At 46.5% G+C, this 15,787-nt stretch overlaps 1 protein-coding gene across 11 annotated transcripts in view; it reads left to right on the forward strand.

Moving 5' to 3' along the window:
- The window catches only part of LOC138967066 (polypyrimidine tract-binding protein 2-like), a 97,099-nt gene that overhangs the window by 41,331 nt on the left and 39,981 nt on the right, over window positions 1-15,787 (forward strand). The window contains exon 1 of one of the 11 annotated variants that reach the window (XM_070339543.1): window positions 5,900-6,200. The exons of 9 other annotated variants lie outside the window; for them this stretch is intronic. The gene's annotated coding sequence lies outside the window, so the exon portion shown is untranslated. Of the gene's footprint in view, window positions 1-5,899; window positions 6,201-9,625; window positions 10,093-15,787 lie in introns of those variants that run through there. One more of the 11 variants, XM_070339542.1, reaches the window with a different exon arrangement.

Below are 15,787 nucleotides of genomic sequence, written 5' to 3' on the forward strand. Positions count from 1 at the left end.
AAAAACTTCTCCCCCATAACACCAGAAAATAAACTTCCAACGACAGGTGTGTTCCGAGTCAACATTTCGGTCGAAAATGTTCTCCCCTGACACCTCCCGCGGGTTAGGGGGAGTCCCATATTGGTTGGGACGAGAAAGAATTTACCCGATGCTCCCCAGCATGTCGTAAGAGGCGACTAACGGATTCTGTTTCTCCTTTTACCCTTGTTAAGTGTTTCTTGTATAGAATATAGTCAATGTTTGTAAAGATTTTAGTCAAGCAGTATGTAAGAAATGTTAAGTCCTTTGTACTGGAAACTTGCATTCTCCCAGTAAGGTCATATATTGTACTACGTTGCAAGCCCCTGGAGCAAATTTTTGATTAGTGCTTTTGTGAACAAGAAACAATTGACAAGTGGCTCTATCACATCTCCCCCCTTCCCCCGTCGCGATATAACCTTCGTGGTTGAAAACGACGTTAAACACCAAATAAAGAAAGAAAGAAAGAAAAGTTCTCCCCTGACGATTATATAACGAATAAATTATTCCAACCTACCGCGAGCAATTTACTGCCCACGCCAGGTGTACGCAACTTTTACTCCCCTGTCCCCTGTTAGTCTTGGTGGAGGGAGGGTAGCGCGACATTTGTTTGTGCGAGATCACATATTGGCATTATCCCTTCGCCCGCATCCCATTTTTTGCGTACAAGATTTTTACTGGAAGTTTTGGGGAGTCAACCTTTTGTGGAGGGAGTAATTTGTTCGTACCTTGGAGTTTTTTTCTCGTACGAAAGGTGTACTCGAGTAAGAATTTCGTACAAAATGATTGTTTACTCCTGAGTACATTTTTCGTGGAGTAAAAATTTCGTGTTACACCGGCAGATGGGTTCAGTCAGCTGTGGCCGTCACTCATTGCCAAGAGTTCTAGAGTGCAACACCAGCATTCCCCCTCCCCCCGCTACGCACATACAACCCCCACCCACCTCATCTCCCCGTCTCTCTCTCTCTCTCTCTCTCTCTCTCTCTCTCTCTCTCTTCCAGTTCTTGAGTGCATTGTGAGTATCTCTCTCTCTGAGAGCCACGTCCCAATATTTACTGACAGCAGCCTGCCATCACCCCAACACAACAGCCGCAGCTACAACCATCAAACTCCCATTTGGGACCCTCCTCACCCCCACCTTTCCACCACCCCGAAATCTAACCTCCTCCTTCCTCTCTCCATTTTGTTCCAAATCCAACACAGTTCCAGAGTGAGCTCGCTGTGTCCCAGCTGCCAAACCTTCCTTCTCGTCTCTTGTCTTGTGTTCCTTCTTCTTCCTCGCTGGCTTTGTCTTTGTGTGGAATGACTACCGGTCTTGTGTTTTCCGGCTTTGTTTCTGTGGAGCGAAAATGGGTAAATCGGCGGAAGATAAAGATTTATGCTGGGGGAGAGTGAGTTTTCCCTGTTTGCTTTGCTGATGTGTTTGAAAGGGCAGGGGATAGTTCCTTGATGTTTAAAAAAAACGGAGGGGACACTGAGATAACACGAACGGGGAAGGGGAGCGAGGCATGGCGGAATGACCATAAAGAAGAAGTCGGAGAAACTTGTATTGATGAATTGATAGGTATTTTACTTCTTTTTTTTCTTTTTTTTACTGAGGGGGGGGGGGGGGGGGCATCCCTTCCAAGAATAATACACAACTATTGATGCGTCATAGAAATTTAGCAGCAGGATTTAGAACGCGTGCCCGCATTCAGAATGAGAGATTTCCCTTTTTTGTGATGACAGATGACAGTCCCCGCAGGCCCTTGTCCAGCAGGCAATTATCAGTGGTCAGTTCCAGAGTGTCCAGTCAATCTCACACCAAGGTCGAAGCGACCGCAACCATGGTTCTTGGTTTCGTGAGACAAAAACACGGTCGTGCTGCGGCAGTTTGCTGCATGCACTGCTTTGACGGGCGGACGCGTTGGACGTGCAGCACAGCAATTAGCTTTGTTCGGCCTCGACCCACCCGGCCTCTCATTAACCCAACACTGACCACCTGCCCACATCCACTTCTCTCTCTCCTCCCACCCTCCCTCGATCTCCTCACACCAATCACACAGACTGACCGGCTCCTTCCGCGAGGATGAGAGCTGGTATGGCTAAATGGTTGTTCTGGTCCGTGCAGGCATCTTTTGTTGTTTGTTACACTGGCTGCCTGTGTGGCATTGTCAGAGTCGCTCATTACCAAGGGACGTTATGAGCCATGTAAGATTAATAACGTCGGGTTATTAGGTGATGGCAGCGTTCAGAGGCAGTAGCACAAAAGTGTGGCGGACACTGCTTTGGAGGTCTTCGGGGATTAAGCTTGTACACTCGGGTAAGCAGGGTTTTAAATCATTCGTGCTTGAATCATCCATTATTGGCAGTACAAAGGAATAGTAGTGACGGGTCGGAGTTGTGAGGGAATGAGCTCACCCAGCATGTTTTGAAATATTCAGGGGCTTAGCTGGATTAATCACTCCGGCACTACGTCTACTCATCCTTGAACTTTGTAATCAGGAAATCCCGTTTCCTCTATGCAGCTCTCGGCGTTTCATTCCGTCCCTCCTGACACCCGAGTTTCACCTTCTCGAGCACCATACATACGGCTTCGTTTTTCTGACAGGAGCAAAAATGTCATTGAAAGAAACGGTCGACACGAAAAGGCTTTTACAGTGGAGAAGGTTACTCTTTGAATCAGCTCGCCCTTATCAGACTGAATGACTTCAAAGCCAGCAGAGACCCCCCCCCCCCCCCCCTTTAAAAAAAAGAAAAACACTGCGTCTATTAAGTGGGGTTTTGATACGGGGAGGGAAGTTTTAGTGTTTTGATTGATCTGCAGTTACTGTATTAGTGAACGGATGCTTTTGTGTCTCTCTCCCAGTTAGTGCAAGAAATGAGGCGTTGTCTTGGTTGACCGCTGTAAGCCTTTTAAGCTTCTTCCTGTTCCTTTCATGTCATGTATTTTATTAGTGATGATTGACTAAACTACGGTTTTAAGCCAATTGAAGTGTTGTTTAGCCGGTGTGCGCTGAGAAAATAAAGCTGTTTCAAGTATTGTTTATATCACTGTGATGATTAACTGAAACATTGTTTAAACCCGAATAATATTTTGTAAGTTATGAAAGCAGTGTGGGCCAAACCAGAAAGGCAGACGGCATCGTCATATATCGGGAAGAGAAACCCGTGGAAAAAATGAATATTAGACGACCTCGCTTTAAAGAATAAGTGTAACAGTCTGATTTCGGGAGGAGAAATACGTTGGGGAGAAAAGTAAAAACAGACGACATCGCTTCACAGACTTCTACGTGTAATACTGTCGTAAAGCCCGTGGTAGCGCAAGAAGCTAGCAGCTTGCTTAGCGAGATTTTGCAGTAAAGTATTGCAGGAATATTTCTCCGGTGTCTGCTGCTGCCGTTCACTTTGGGTGTGGCACCAGGCGAAGATGTCAGGTCTACTCGGTGACGTGTACATAGCAGTCTTCTGAACACTAAGGTGGGGAGGGGGTAGGGGAGGAGAGGAGTAGATCTTAACGAGGGGTACTCAGGTTCCACGTGCCAAGAATCAAGTCGAGGTCATGGGTGGGTGGGGGAGGAGGGGGGGTGTAATTATGATACGGTTTAATCGAACAATTAGTCATTTTGCTCCACGGCTGTAGCGGTACTTATTTGACTCTTACAAAGAAAGTCGATGAAACTGAAAGTCAGTTGGGTTGCCATGCGCATTTACTTATTATAGATTGCATTGTTTTTTCTTTAGTTTTGTTGAAGTGCTGTGGTGGTGTCATGTTCGTTTACAGTCATTGTGCAGGAACGAAGTATACATTCATGATTGTATGTGTCAAGGAGGAAATCGGTGAAATCCCAGTGTGTCGTTGATGCATTATTTATTAATTTAATTTAATTTGGTTATATATAAATGGATAATCAAATATAGCAATGTTAAAAACAAAATCCTAGTGTATTATTATTAAGACACAGTTTTGAGAGTGCGAATCATAGTGACTCTTTCGGGGGCAATGCATCGCAATCACTGAATCAGTGTCTCGTCTTATGGAAAGATTTGCTCCCGATGTTGAAAGTTGGCAGCGTGGAATGCGAGAAAAGCCCTCCCATGACCGGGCGTTGGTACGGTTGTCGTTGACCTTTTGGATCCCACATTCTCACACCCATACCCCTCTGTCTCCCTGCATGCACCCAGCCAGGCTGGGATGTGTTGAGAATTCAGGAAGTCTTAATGCAGGTAGATATTATATATCTTGACTGCTTTAGATCTCCTGGATACATTGTGTTTATTGTCGTGTCTGGCATTATTCTTACACATACCCCTCGGTCGCCCTGCATTGTTAAAATACAGGATGGCACATTGCAGATGGGTGTAAACCGTTTAACAAAACATGTACCATACGCCAAGTATGCAAGAGAATAAACTAGACTTCAGTGCGTGTTCATGCCGCACGTTGTTAAGTGTTGTGCTTTGCAATTTTTGCTCACTTGGACCCTTCAGTCGTCCTGCATTCATTCCGGGAATGAGGTAACGATACAGAAAATCCTCATGCGGGTGGATGTGACCGGCTTCACCGAAGATGTTGTACCCTACGCCCAAGGTACAGAGAATAATCTGACTTGAGAGTTTTTGTTCTGGCCACGCAGCGTTTAGTGCTGCGCCTGGCACCAACCACTACAAGCAGCAGCAACTATACACTAAGCAGCGGCAGCAGCGGGCGTGGATGTGTTATCGGGAGTGTCAATGAGTCTGATCTTTGCGCACCTTGATGACAGCGGTTTATCGCCTGCACGCCACCTTCCAGGCATTAGAGGGGGAAAGGAAGCTTATCTCTATCTCCGCCAGCCGCTCACAACCACCCCCCCCCCCCCCCTTCTCTCTATTTGTCTGCTCTTTTCTCTTTCCATTCTCCTAATCTGCCCTCTTTTGCTGCCCGATCGCGTGTTAACTGCCCGCGACCTGTCGTTTCAACAACCACTCCGCTTGCCTTTATCACCGCCACTACATTGACAGCGTAATTACGGCGTCGTTAACCTGTTGCCGTCTTGATACCTGCGCCCTCCCCCTTTCCTTCCTCTTCTCCCAAGCAAAGATCTTCTTGTCCCAAGACTCTTCTTCTGCTACGGCATCTTTCTAATACCCCCCCTCCCCCTTTCTTTTTTCTCTCCGCCCTTGGCGTAGATATATTGATTGATTGCATTCTTCGCCGCATGGGAGAGATGCTTGCGGCGTCTAAACTGCTTGCTTGAAGCCTTGTGAGCTTGTCAACTGTAATTTCGGGTTTGCTCTGTTGTGTTCTTGGTTTACTTTTCCTATACTTGATGAACGTGCTTGCGGTGATGTGTGTGTGTGTGTGTTCATCTTATCTCACCTTGCGACGTACTCACTACTGTCGGATTGGGTTATCTCTTGATCGCAGGGATTTTCCTTGGAGCTATGTAAAAACAAAAAAAGAGAGGACTGAGCTTTTAAGCCTCCCCCCTCTGCAACCAGCTTTTGTTTTTCTTAGCGCCTTTACTTTACGCGTTTCTTGCCCTTCTTGTTTTGAAATCACCATCAAACGGACAAGTTATCGCTTCTGTGTTGCAAACATCTGCCTCGAGGAATGCAGCCAAGGCGGTTAGGGGAGGGAGCAGGGGGGGAGGGGGGGGGGGGTTAAGGGTAGGGGCCGGGAAAGGGAGGGGCCTGTAGGGTGAGGCTGCTTTGCTTTGCTTGTTGTTTCTGTCTGTCTGTGGGCGTTACGTGGAGGAAAGTAAAACGTATGATTCACTGGCTGGGTGCACACAGGGACGACGGTAACTCGACACCTGGCTTCATCATCTCCTCGTGCTGCTGCTTGAAGTCTATAGCTAGCACGGGGCTGGCTACATAGTGAGCTCTCTGCCTTCCTTCCTGCCTTCTTCTCTCTCCCTCCAGGCTTGCTACCTACCTTCTTACCTACCTACATTCACAACGTGTAGCTGGCTCTCTCGCACTGCAAGCCGACTCAACTTGCCTGACGGGGCTGTGAGCTAGCTGCCAGCAACAACTCGTGCTTTTCTCGGAGATTACTTTTTCCTTCGTTCCTTTACTCTTCTTCTCCTTTGTCGTCGTCGTCATCATTTGGGAGTTGGTGAACGAGTTCCCATATCTCCAAACTTCTGCTGCCCTCTTGTGTGTGGGAGTTGTGACGTGTTCCAGTGGAGGAGGGGTTACTACTATTTACTTTCCACGTACGTACAACTCTTGTCTTTACCCCCGCCCTACTTTGGAGAACATTTTATTGTTGTGGGAATCCTTTCCCCGTGTCCTGTAGTGAGCAAACCACGTGCTCAGCTCCCCGTCACCGAGGTCTGGCATCTCTTCTGGCACTGGCTTCCCTGGTCCCAGGCCTTGCTTCTGCTGCCCCAAGGGGTTTACTCCTCCCTCTGTCGTGTCAGTTTCGCTTGAATACACCTGTCTTATTCGCTGAGTGACCGGGTCACTGTTGTGGGATTAAGTAGATCGTCCGTGTGTCTTTGTGTCAGCGGTGGCTACATGTTGCCCGTGCCTGACGGTGCCACTTCTGATTCTGGCTTCCGTAGTATGGTATGAAGGATTTGTAGTAGAAGTGTCTGTGTGTGTGGGTGTGGTTGGGGGGACATTGCCAAGTTTTTTGTGTATTTAATGTTTTTGCGCATCATCTGTCTTTTCTTCTGCCTTTTTTCTTATATGCTATTTTTGTGCCAGCGCGCACGTGCGCTGTACATCTTCTTTGGTGCGATAGAAGTTTATTTCGTTTTCCTTTTTCCTCCTGATGGCTTTTCCATCAATTTATTCCATTCAATCTCAACTGTCATAGTTGGGGAAGGTTATTGGGCGGTAGCCCTTCGTGGAACGTTAATGCTCGTTTTGAGTGCAGGGCAGATTGGGAGGTTGCATAATTATTCGCATAGGATAAACTAAGAAAGGAAACAATCTTGCATCGGTCCTGCTTAGCCTTATACATGTACAAGTAATAGGTTGAAGGGACGTGAAAAAACAACCACCAACCATTCTAGTACGCTTTTTCGGTGCTGATGGATTTTTTTGTGTGTAATTTCTCACCCCAGCCTTCCTCACAAACTCCCGTGAAGCAGGTTAGGTTTTTGGTGAATATGATTAATTTTCTTTCGCCTTCTGCCATTGCCGACTCTACGAAGCCCTGACTAATTAATGACTCACATCATATGTTTTCCTGTAGTCTGTATACATTGATGAAGGCTATTGCCATGCTTCCACCCCAGGGGGCTACTTGGCAGTTTGCCGCCGTTTCGCTGTGCAAAGAGTAATAATGCATTAACGCTTTTCGGGTTTGGCGCCTGTTTCTGTCGGTGGTAAGCTTTGCTGCAAGTGTTGCTTTGAAGGAAGAAAGCGTGAACAATAATGAGCTGCTATATGTCACTGTCGTAAATGCGTGTAAAATGGAGAAGCAGCATTTGCAAAAATCCCATGCTGTGTGATGTATGAAGTGGTGAAAAAGGTCAGCATATTGCGTGGTGTGCGAGTGTCACGAGCCCAGGAGTTTGCTTGTCATATGACTAGAAAGAGGGACAACGCAATCATTTAGATGGCATTTACTGAGGATAGTGGCTGGAAATGATGTCTCAGAAGAAAGGGGAGGGTGTTTTGTTGTTCTTGTAATGAGTGGAAAGATAAATACCTAGATAGTGTAGACTAGGCACAACAACTTGTTTGGTTCTTAGAACACAACAGAAGTAAGCAATGTTACCAACGACCTCCGCTTTGTTTCCTAGTTTGAGGCCCACACAAGCTTAGTGAACAGATCCCCCCTCCTCCCCCTCCACATTATAATTAAAAAATGGAAATTTCTTGAAACAAAACTAACAAAGATAAAGGAGACGCTTATTATTTTCATAAAAATCCCACGAAGTCCTTTTTTTCCCTCTGAGAGATTTCGTATACCACGAATGATTGATAGAAACGTCCCCGTACCACACAACCTCCATGCCTTATCGCGAGATGCCAATGATACATGAAGTTTACCTGTGGCAAAAGGCGGGGGCTTCACCTCGTTACAAACTAGGAGGGGCAGGGAAGATAAGAGAGGGACGAAAAGAGGGAGGGGGGAGGGGGGGGGGGCCAAGATGGAGAGATGTTTAAGAGGTGAGGCGAGGGCAGGCGGGTTTGACAGATGGACTGTGACAGCGCCAAGGTGTGACAGGTGACACGCTCCAGGTATGCAGATACACAACGTCGACCGCTCCGCTCAGGGTGGAGCACAGCGTCTTCTTCGTCCCCAACAAGATGAGAGTGGATGGGACACTCCTCCCCCCCCCCCCCACCCCCTGCGCGCGTGTATGCACGGCCGCACACTTACTGGCTCAGACAGATATGCACACGCAGGTGCACACAAACACACACACACACACCCAAAGACCTCGAGAAAACCCAAACACACACACACACACTGACAGATTGAGGTTCGTTGTGTGAAGCCCCGGGGTGAGATTCTATAAGGTCACTGTCTTCTTGATGGCTGTAGGGAATGTGAAAAAAATTGTCCACAAACATTTGGTAGGACGTTCTATGTGTATGATGTCGGTGACCGGAGAAAAGTCCATAGCAATTTGAAGTCACTTTCTGTTTCAAAACATGGTCACATGAAGATTCAAGCTTCCGGTTCAGGTTGTAAAATAAAATGCTCGCTGTAGCGTATGATAAAACCAGCGTGAACTTGGCATACCTTCTGTACAGGCCCTCACCATGGCTACTTCAAACAAGAGAGAGAGAGAGGGGAGGGGGGGTCAGTGACTAGACTGTACATATCTGAGAAATACAATATGACAGTGCAACTCATATGTCTTTCTGCACGTAGTATTGTTGACTTCTATTGTATGCCGGTGTTGGGTTACCTTTCTGAATGAAACTCGCCGTGTTTGTCACCTGACACCCGGCTGGCTGTACCCACTGACATGATAGCGAAGACTCAGTATCAGATTGTCAAACACGGATGTCAAGGTGTACTGTACGGTATGTGGCCTTCGCGGGCCGCAGGGGTATAGTGTGTGTGTGTGCGTGTGCGAGTCTGTCGCGTCGCGTGAATAGAATATGGTGACCCCATGGCCTCAGGTGGGGGTGGGTCCTTTTGGGTTGAAAAATGTTACCTGTGGCAGCCCCCATATACCTAGCTTTACTCACCTCTCGTTACTCTTACCCGGGCCTGACTTCTATATTTAGCTTTCTGTCCCTTTGGGTGAACTCAACTCTGCCTAGCCTCTGCTAAGGCCAACAAAAAAAAATTGTCTGTTTCTGGTAACATGGCTAAAAAAAATAGGGTCGGTAGGTCGGGATTTTTATTTTTTTTATTTTATTTTTTTTTTACCCCAAATGTAGACCAATAAAACTAACTTTAAAAATCGCGCAAAGAGACTGGATTCACTATACATAGAGACAAGACACTCAACACATTTACAAATCGTCAGCGGACTTTCGTTTTCACACGTTTTTGTTGTTCATTTTCTCACCCTGTCCTTTACCACAACAACAACAACAAAAAATTTTGAGTTTGGAAAAAAAAAGTTTAGGGTCGGCGCCGAAATTTAGGGTCGGTCGGGTGACCAGAAACAGACAAAATTTTTTTTTTGGCCTAACCCTCATTTCAGTTTTACCTTTCTTCTAGAGTAGATACTTTTTCTCTGCCTCCTCAGTCGACTTGACTGCACTGCTCAGGTGCTACGGTTGTGTGTCTTTCTTCATTTTCTTCGTGGTTGTGTGACTTCGTCTTTCCCTGTGGTAGATTCCTCTCTCTACTTGAGCACATCTACTGCTGCGTTTGTGTGACTTGCTTCATTTTCCAGATTCGTGGCTTTGTCTTTGCAGCAGAATGGAGTTCTTAGTGTAGACTAACAAAACGAGAGAAACTGAGTAAATAACGTCAGCGTATTATAGGGATTGTCAGAAACATTCGGGAAAATTCCACAACGACATTCATCTTCAACTGGGAAGACTTTGGATTGGTGTTGTTTTACGACAGCGAATGTTTGTGTGAAACGTTTAGAGAACTACCGCACTTGTCATTCTTCGCTGCCTGCCTGACCCTGACAGACTAGGGAACGTTACCGTATTGTTTGTGCACGTGTACAGGTATGTTGTGACTTTCACCTCTTACTTGAAATACACGCAGAAGCGATTAGTGTGTGCGGACTGAAGACAGGCGTGACGTGCTAACGACAGGGTAAACATTTTGAAGACGCAAGAAAAATAAGATCTGGTGCCAGAAAGGAACCTTGACTGCATATGACCTGTTACGCTTCGGCAGTTCTGTCTACCCGCCTCCCCTCCTTCCCCTCTTGTTCTTACTCTCCCTCTTTCTTGTTCTTACTCTCCCACTCTCGCTATATGTGTGTGTTTTAGAGAGAGAGAGAGAGGTGTGGTGCACTTTAGCGGTAATTGCGTTTAACTAATTGCGTCAACTTAGTTGTAACAGTTTTATTTCTGTGTTTATTTTCTCTAGTGATATTGCAAATCTATCTTTGCATCATTTTTTCTCTTTGCAAAACCAACAAGCCCACAACCAGCAAGGCAAATCCCATTAATGCAAAACTATCGATGCAAAAGAGACATGAATACTCATAGTCGTCTCTTCTGAAAGACCGCTTGGTCCCGGGAGTTTTCGTGAATAGCTGCCGATTTTGCCATGGCCTGTGCATAATTCCTGTGAGGGGTGATAGCGCTAAAACCAGAGCAAACACACAACGGTTGTCATTGTGAATGGTAACTTTGAAATCCTCTCCCCTTCCCCCCCCTCCCCCCTCTCTATCTCTCTCCGGGTGTGCTGCTTTTGTTGTGTACACAGTCACAAGTGTTCACTCACGTGGGCGAAGTGTTCGCAGGGTTCGTTTTCTATGTCCTGAATTTCCACACCCACGCTCGAATTGTGCTTTCAAAACCGGGCCGCTTGCATTTTCGAAATTCGTGTTCCTACACAAGGTATGGCGAATTATAATATACTGCACGAAATGTGGTGTGCACTGGTTAAGGCGAATTATGATCTACCGCACATAATGTGGTGTGCACCGTGTTTGGTGAATTATTATCTGCGCGATATGCGTTGACCTGCTGTGTTGTTTTGTCGAGTCCTGTTTTCTGATGTGCATATTTACCTTGCAGTTTAGATAAAGGAAAGGTGAAGGCAGTGCAGACACCTGATAGCAAGTGTGTTACTGTAAAGAACACCTCATCAATCGCAATTTCATAGGTTTAAATGCTACCATTTAGACGAACCTAACAATGTAATCTTTGGGCGTTTTGTTTTTTCTAAAGTTCATTTAGTTTTCTTGACGGGTGCGTGGGGGTGAAATTTAATGAGCAATAGACTTGTCGACGCGAAGGGTGGGGTCCCTTCTTTGCTGCCAAGCTGAGAAAATACATCAACTTTTGCCTCGCTTTTTGCTTGTCACAAGATCTGAGTTACGACCCCTTATGTTTTTGCTCGCATTTTTCTGTAGGCGGATGCAACCCCCTATACCCCACGACTCCCCCGCTCCTCCGCCCTCCGTTTAGATGCTATCTCAAAACCCCGAAGTTAATGTACTTCGTAGGGATATTGCCTGTCTGTGTCGATATGTAATAAGTATGTTGCTTGTTGAAAAGCGGGGGTTGGTTCCTTTGTGAGTCATGTTGCATTGTGAGATTTCCTTTCACATGAATAGGCGCTTGCGGGTAAATTCTGTCCCCCCCCCCCCCTCCCAACACCAACCCCTACGTGCGCACATGTGCATGCATTTGAACTAATTCGCGGACATGCGTTCAAACAAACACGCAGAGAGAGATAGAAAGATGTTTAGAGACTTACTCATTAATACAATTTATATAGCAATTATTACCACACTCCCACCCGTCCTTAAAACACACAGCAGTATTACTCACCCAGCATAAAACGTTGTTGCGAAATTATGACACAAGTGCGGGCCGACGGCTGTCAGGTGCAGAAATGTATGCACGGCATGAAGTCTCCTGTAGCTAATCTCTCTCCGTCGCAATGTAATCCCCGCATAACGCGCTGCAGATGCTGCGTGGTCGCTGGCACATAACGTCCCAAAACACTTTTCACAATGAGCTAAAGCTTTTTTTCCGTCATGGGGGCTGCTTTAAACTGACAAGACCCAGCGTGTTATATAATATTGTTCTCTTATCGCTGCATTGGTAGTAAAATCTGTCTGTCTGCTTTGTTTGAGAGTGTTTGGAGTTCCCTTCTTCGCACACACCCTCCCCCTCTTTCAAGGTTACATGGGAAAGTGTGTAATTATTGTGTTTTTTGCTCAAAATCGCGTCAAATTGTGTTTGTGTGGAACTTTGTGTTACTTTTCTTCATTCGTTGAAGTGAGAAATCCTCCAAGTTGGGAGTAACGGGGAAATCTAAGTAACGTGTTTGTGTGGGGATTATGCCACAGGCGGAAGGTATCGTCCACTGGACTACTACTATCACAGAAAGACTACAAGGTACGTCACTCACCTTCGAGTCTTCTGTGTTCTTGGAGTCGCTTCCTGGGGGAAAATATTGTTCAAGACGGTTTGCCTCTTCCTGAGCCAGTATTACTTATATCCTCCCCCAGGAAGCGACTCCAAGAACACAGAAGACTCGAAGGTGAGTGACGTACCTTGTAGTCTTTCTGTGATAGTATAGTAGTCCAGTGGACGATACCTTCCGCTTGTGATTATGCCTCGGGTTTATGTGGCAGCTAACATAAAATACCAGGCGCGTTTTCATTTCACAGTCTGTTTCTGCCTTTAACTGGTTGAGTTTCTTCAGGCTCTCCCTGAATTGTTCTGTGCCTCTGGGTTTTTTGGCTCACGTAAGTGTAGCCTATGCGATCAAACTTTGTCTGTCTGTGCGTGCGCGCGTGCGTGTGTGTGCGTGCGTGTGTATGTCTGTGGTAGAAACTTTAACATTTCGTCATTTGAAGACGTCACATTATGACGTAAGAGGGTTAGACGTCACGCGAAGGAAGTACTGAAAGTCTCGGTCATTATTATTTTGAGCGCGCCGAGACTAGTTGGCAGTCGTGTCCTTGTAAGTAGGCTACATGCAGACAGACAGATCTAGATCAGGGGCCAGTTTCATAAGCCAGAAACACAGTCGACCAACTGCAGTTGTCCGAGAGAACCACAGTAATCCGACGTTATCGGGTTTCACGAACAAAATTTCAGTCGGCCGACTGCGGGTCGTCTCACCGGAAGTTGGCCAAACACGGTGATGCTCTCCCCCCAACACTGTGTTCGGCTTACTGCGGTAAACCGAAAATAAATGTAATTATCCGCACAGTCAATGGCAGAATGCTCACACTTTTTTGGATTGTGAGCCAAACCTTGTGATTGTTCTTCGAAATGTATCTATCATGACGCAGTAATCCAGGAGACAAGTCAGGGTTATGTCTTGAAGACGTCACATTATGGCGTAAGAGGGTTAGACGTCACGCGAAGGAATTACTGAAAGTCTCGGTCATTGTTATTTTGAGCGGGCCGAGACTTGTTTTTTCTTCGAAATCGGCCATTTCCACGTGCGAATGAGCAAACGGAAGTGGTAATGTTGCTAAATTTAGCCCTCGACTTGGCCATTCGGATTACTGTACAGTCGGTCGACTGCGGTTGTCCGCGGGTGACGGTGATTCGCTCATGAAACGCGCTTTTCGGTGACCCGGCGATCAACCACAGTCCATCGACTGGGCAGTTCACTGCTATCTTATGAAACTGGCCCCAAGTGTCTCGCTTTCTTGCACAGTTTCACCTATGCTTACTGTGTGTGTGTGTGTGTGTGTGTGTATGTGTGTATGTGTGACGGAGTGATTGAGTTTGTGTTACTGTTTGTCGATTTCTTACGTGAGCCTTGAAGGCTTCGCCTCTTGTTGGGTTGTGTGTTTTAGAATTATGAGGATAAACATCTGCATCCGTTTAAAAAACACCATTTGATACTTGTAGTGTATTCGTGTGTGTGTGTGTGTGTGTGTGTGTGTGTGTGTGTGTGTGTGTGTGTGTGTGTGTGTGTGTGTGTGTGTGTTATGGAGTTAGACATAACGGCAGTATACTTAAAGCCTGCTGTTCAAATTGTAAAATATTTAATGAGGCGGCAGCCAATTACAGTTACGAGCTTATCTGCACAGATTGCGAGCAGATCTTTTTGTGTTCGCCAGCCAGCTTCCTCTTAGTCATGACGGTAATGATATCCTAGCAACACGAGTAATAAACGAATGGTAGTGGTGGGGCTGTGAAGAGGTTTGCGTTGCTTGTTTCCATGCCTTTTACCCAGGACGGAGGGAGTTAAAAGTACTGGAACAGAAGAAAGAAAGGAGTTGTGAGTCAAGAAGGGAGGGGAAGAAAGAAAGAAAAAACTCAGGCAGGGGGAAAATAGACAAATACCTCGCATTGCCTACATGTGGATGACAGATTGGTGGCGGGGTGCATGCCGCACTAGCGCGCCATGAAGTGTAAGGAAAACAAGTTATTGGGGCGAGTTGAGCTCTCCAGTCTCGAGCTAAAGCTTTTTGCCAGCCGTACTACTAAACCATGCCAAGGTCTTGTCCTGGCTCTGACTGCAAAGCTTGTACCTCGCTTCGCTGGTGATGGAATACCTAGCTAAGGTTGATGACATCTACCTGGGAGGGGGGGGGGGGGGGGAGGAGGGAAATGGGGAGGAGATGGAAGGGAAGGAAAGGGCGGGGGGGTGGGAGAAGATGCAATGCGATGTACTTATAGCCAACTTTCCGTTTTATGAGGAGCGAGGGGGATATGGGGGTGAGGGCGGGGGATGCGATGTACTTTCTAACCAACTTTCATTTTCATGTTATCAGCCAAGCCAATGGGTGAGGAGGGGTACAAAGGGCGATGAGAAATGTGGAAAAAAGAGTGATGGGTGGGGGTCGCTGGATGTCTTTATGGCACTGTTTGATAGAGGCAACATCTGGTTGTTCAGCCGAGCGTGAAAACGGCGCCTACTGATTGCTTTTCCCAACGGGTTTCGTGAGTTTGATGCCTGACCTTGCCTTCTGAACTCTCTGTCTAGGAGTAGAACGTTGGTGCCAAAAAATGCTTTTTGCAGTACAATGTGGTGGTACTAATGCTTCCTTTTGCAAGACAGGCGCGCGCACGTGGAACTGAAACCTTTTTTGACACTCTTTGAAACTGGGAGGGGGAAACAATTAATCAGAAAGTGCGATTCCTATCAGAGGATGCAATTTGTTTAGGTTCAGGTACATGTATATAACTCTTTTTTTTTTTTTGCAGTAGAGAAACAACGATAAATCCGTGTCTCTCTCTCTCTCTCTCTCTCTCTCTCTCTCTCTCTCTCTCTCTCTCTCTCTCTCTCTCTCTCTCTCTCTGTCTCTCTCTCTCTCTCTATTTTACTGGATCCGGGATGTAAAAAAAGCATATATTCTGGCTTATCCATTACCCTCGATGATAAAGATTTTGTCTTGTCTTGTCTTGTCTTGTATCTCTTTGTGCGCCATGAGTAGGTGTGGTATGTTGGCGCTTCAGTATTTGCAAAACAAACTGGTTTGACTTGATCTGAGAACGCCACCGCACTCAACATCAACCCCTTTTGACAGCGGGATACAGATGATTTGTACTCGTTTACCTGGGAGGGGGAAAGGTTCAAGGACAACGTTCCTCTCTCCCCACCACCACCCCCTCCAACTAAGCAACCAAACCAAACAAAACAACAGCGTAGCATTAGCACTAGGAAGACAAGAGTAGAGAAAGCGCCGAAGCGTTCACGGAGCGCACGAAGCCTCGGTAGCGCTGCAGATCGATTCTGTGCCGTGACGGTGACTGTCGCCCCGGC

This window comes from Littorina saxatilis, linkage group LG5 (genome assembly GCF_037325665.1).
Source record: "Littorina saxatilis isolate snail1 linkage group LG5, US_GU_Lsax_2.0, whole genome shotgun sequence".
NCBI classification, from domain to species: Eukaryota; Metazoa; Mollusca; class Gastropoda; order Littorinimorpha; family Littorinidae; genus Littorina; species Littorina saxatilis.